The sequence below is a fragment of the Trichechus manatus genome, unplaced genomic scaffold (assembly GCF_000243295.1).
Source record: "Trichechus manatus latirostris isolate Lorelei unplaced genomic scaffold, TriManLat1.0 scaffold00024, whole genome shotgun sequence".
In the NCBI taxonomy this organism is placed as follows: domain Eukaryota; kingdom Metazoa; phylum Chordata; class Mammalia; order Sirenia; family Trichechidae; genus Trichechus; species Trichechus manatus.
This window is the reverse complement of record NW_004443960.1, coordinates 23,130,882-23,135,591: the sequence shown is the minus strand read 5'-3', so window position 1 is coordinate 23,135,591 and position 4,710 is coordinate 23,130,882. Positions and strand designations below refer to the sequence as shown.

The 4,710-nt window shown below is 34.9% G+C and overlaps 1 pseudogene; it reads right to left on the bottom strand.

The window, feature by feature from the left end:
- Positions 1–2,075: 2,075 nt before the first annotated feature.
- On the bottom strand, positions 2,076–4,265 carry LOC101348339 (synaptotagmin-14-like; annotated as a pseudogene).
- Positions 4,266–4,710: the final 445 nt, after the last annotated feature.

The window sequence follows — 4,710 nt, the reverse complement described above, 5'->3', positions numbered from 1 at the left end:
TGTCCTGTGGAGTGGCTGATGAGTTCAGTCCACCAACCTTTCGGTTGGCAGCCAAGCGCTTAACCACTGTGCTACCAGGGCTCCTTACCACCAGTATCATACTTTATTTCTCTAGGGACTACTGATGGACATTTAGGCTGTTTATGATCTTTGCTATTACAAGCAGTGTGATGATAATTATCCTTGATATGTTTTTCTCTGCACGTGTGGAAATATAACAGTATGACAATTTTTTATGTTAACTAAGATTTTATTGTCAACATAATGGTGTTTTGGGTAAAACTTGGGGATTTGCAAGACTGAGTGATAATACTATGCAAAGCCCTTCTGTAGCCATTCTCTGATTTGATATCCTAATGGCTTTGCTAGGGATCAGGAATAGGTATGATTGCATTCACTGACAGAGAAGGAAATTAAGGCCTAGTTAGTTGCTGAACCAGGACTAAAGCTCTGGGTTTTTTTCCTGGGCTGGATATTTGCAGGAAAGCTGTTTCATACAAGGACCTCATTCTATTTACTTTTTGGAGATTTGTACAGATTTTGCTTGGTTTTCTAATCAGGTTGGTCATGTGGCAATAATGGATATGTGCATTTTCCCTGATTTCTTATAGGCATGGACCATAGACAAAGACAAATTACAGTGTATGAGCATAACCTGACCTCCATATCTATTTTCTTCCTAATCATTTCACCTGATAAGAATGTCTTTCCTCATCAGAGCACCCAACATTTCTCTTAACTCAAGTGAGAAATGAGTGGCCTCAACATGGTCTTAGTATTCATGGTTAGACTCTGCATTCTTTCTTCAGGGTAAGATAACTAACCTCTGCGAAGTTATTTTATATGTATGACCACATAAATCACCAATGGGGCTGCAAGGCGGTGTGTCTTCTTCATGATTGTATGGCCAGGATCATTGGATGTGGAACAGTCATTGCAATCCAGCTTATCAAACTCCAATTCCTTCTGCTTTCCTGTACACACTGCCCTTCTGGTTGTTCAAGGGGTCTTTGGGTGATTTCCCCATTTCTGTGACTCTATTATGCCTTTGTATTGCAGTGCTCCATGGTATGGTGTAAGGAAATGGAACATGCAGTGTAAGAGAATGTGCCATGTCAGTATTAACAGAGACCACTGGAGAAATCCCTCCATAGCACTTGAGACCTCTTTGACTTGGTCATTGTTTTTTTTTTTTAATTCCATCTCATACTTGGGTTTAATAATAAATAATTCTGTGATTTTTATTTCTGTGCAAAGTGTATCAAGGCTTATGTTTACCTTCCAACAAAAGGTTTGTTAGCGATGTGGAAGGAAAACTATACAGTCTCTGATAGTTCTTTGAGGATTGTTTTTTGTTTTGTTCAATAATCACATTAGTCTGAAAGTTTTTTTTGTCTGAAGTCCCTTTTTTATCTTTTCTTAATAAAATATAAAATAATTCCTTCATGAAAATGAATACTTGCTTGCATTTAGATTTAGTTATACTGAGTAGAACTGAGGCACAATGAAACTAAGTGCACAAAGGGGAAATATCTGAAATAAAACAATTTTCAATGTGATGGAAACCTTTTGCCCTTAGATATGACATATGATAGAATTGGAGAACTACTTTTCCCTATCAAAGAACATTATAAACACCAGGAACTGGACGATTAGAACATGTTTTCAGGATAATATGTAGGATGGTACTAAAATAATGCTGCAACTAAAATTTGGATTTAATTCATTTCTAATTTTGATTTTTAATGAAATTACTGGCTCTTCTACTAATGTAAAATTGCCTTCAAACCAAAAGCATGTTGTTGGCTCTCTGGTAGACTGTTTGTTTAACAGTGAGGATATAAGTTTCTTATTTTCTCGAAGAAGATCTACCAGAGATGCACACATCTTTTCTTCATTGATGTCAGCATTAGATATTCTTTCCACAGAATTTAACACATTTTGATTGACTGTTGAATATGATTACTCAAAGAACAGCTCTTCTAATGGTGACAAGGTAAAAAAAAAAAAAAAAAGAAATGCTGTAATCAGGAATAATGCTGCCGTGGATTGAGATTGCTCATTTATCCCATTCATCACGACTCTAACAGTGTATGCCGTCTAAAGACTTGCAGTCCTTTCGGCTCTTTCGTTTCAGACTAGTGATTGAGTTCCTCTTCTCCAGAGCCGTCAAACCTGAAGAAATCCAGCTTATCAACCCTTTTCTTTTATGCTGGGTTTGTGATACACACATCATAAAATTGAAATAGGGCCACTTGAAAAGCAAAGGTTTTCTTGTGTACTGGATTTGGCTGCCTTCGGTAGATGGATATCTTCTGTTAGGAAATCTCTTGACCCATGAAATTCAGTAGCATTAACTGAACTTATGTATTGGGTGGTCTTCTAGCTTGATGCCAAATTTTTGAAGTGTCTGCCTTTTATCCCTTCTGCTAATAGTCTTCCAGTTGTGACATTATAAAGCGGGCCAATGAGAATTTCTGAAACTGAACTATGTTCGAAAGACTGACATAGTTGTCTCTACAGGACATTTCTGACATGCTTATTTGCGAGTCACAGCCAGAAGGATTGTAAGGAAGTTCCAGTATCTCAGATGATAACATTTCTCCCTTAAAGATCTTGTTTTTCTAAATAAAAAATAATTTTCCCCATGGTCTTTTCTTTTTACATGCTATGTACACCATACAATCTAAACAGAACTGCATGATTTCCAGTCATCTTAGGTTCATTGAGATTGAATTGGAATGTTTCCGTGAAGATGGGACAATGATCTTCTCTGGATGCTAGTTTTTGCTCTGTTTCTTTATAGGTAGAAGAACAAGGTATACCTGTCATGAGTTGCCACCTCTCCTGAAATATGTTGGGATGTCTGTGTTGGATGTCACTGTTAGCAAAAATTTCTATTCTTGTGAGTCATAGTCCAAAGTCACATCGTGTCTATATTTAGCTTCTGGCTCAGGATAAAGAGGCTTAGAAAGCTGTGAAGATGATCTTTGAGCTGACATGCCCTTCATTTATTAATGCTTCACCACTGTATCCATCATACTTCTGCAGATAGAGGACTATATTTTTGTCTTGTTTCCAAGAATAGTCCTTTTGCGTAGAACTTGCGAGTAGTAATGTGGAATTGTGTGTTCTGGATAAGGCCTCATGGTATTTACGCAGTACTTCATCTTCACTTTCAGAGGAAATACCATTCTTCTCTTTGTCCATGTATGAATTTTTTTTCCCTACTATTAGAATATTTTCTGTCTTTACTTCTTTCTGTTCCTTTCTTGGACAAAACCACTTCATTTTTCTTTGTTTTATGTCTCCTTTCACTTTTTAGTATTTTATTGGATTTTTTTGTTCTTTGAATTTTCTGTCAACTAAAAAATAGTTGATAATGTTAGATGTATGTATTTTTTCATAATAGATTTCTGCATCATATGTCTATTGCATGCTGAAATACCTTTTGAAGAACATTAATTTCCTGAATACTCATTCTCTTTGGAACATTTACTTTTAATGTTTTTCAGCTTTCTTTAAAGGATCAGAATGCCTTAAATCTACGAGATGTTTATTTTTATTGAATTGTCTCATTCTCTCTTAATCTCTTTCCAGAAATACCTGTTGAGATTCAGTTTATTCTTCTACTTTATGATTATTTATAGCAACATATTTCTTTTGCCAATTTATTACAAATATTCCGTTGGTATTCTCTGATTTCCTTTTATTTCTAGATATTTTGCGCAGTTTTTTTACATGTGTCAGAACTTTCAAGTTCTTCACAAGTAGATCCAGCCTATGAATTCCCTCTGAGAACTAATGTCACATTACTCATGTGGCATTTCAAAGAAGAGCAACAACCAGCAGTACTAGTTTCTTGATATTTTGATAAACTCTGCTGCGCATCATTGATATGTTTAAATACTCTTTCTTCACACATAGCTTGATCTTTCTTTTGTGAAACTGAAGCATTATCACAATTTATTTGATTTGCTCAATGTTCTAAATTGAATTGTGTTTTCTGACAATTAATGTATTTGGAGACTTCTGGTAACATGATACCTTCTGGTTTAAAAGTGTTTATGCTTTTTTCTGCCACAGAGCTTTCCTCTTCTGGCAAAAGCCATTAATCATATTTATCATTTGTTTAGCAACTGGGTCAATAAGAGCATAGCTGAACTCCCCAACAGTAGTGGTCAAGTCTTCTCCAGAACTACTGATTGTGCCATCAGAGAGGACACTGAAAGCAGATTCTGCTTAAATTTTTAGAAAAATATCATTTTCTAGTTCTTTGTTCCTAAAATGTACAATAATGGAATTTTCTCTTCTCAATTATACTATCAACCATTTTGGAACTTGAATTTAATATTTACTTAGATATTGCTACTCATCAGCTCAGTATTAGTATTTTACAATGTAGCTTTTAATCTTGCTCTAAGTATAGTATTCATTAGAAGAAATATGATAAAGTAAATACTTTTCTAGAAAAAAAAATCAAACTTCTTGGTTTAAATTTCCCACTCTATAGCTCTCATAATAACAGAATGACAGTATTTAAATACTATTAGTCTTTTATTCTATACCAGTTTTATCTTATGAATTCTTCCTTGTATTTTATCCTGAACTGTGATCTGGAAATACGCCAACATTTTCAGAACAGAACTTCTAATTAATATAGAGAAAAATGGAGCAGCATCAAGACAACAAACACCTCAACACCTGACA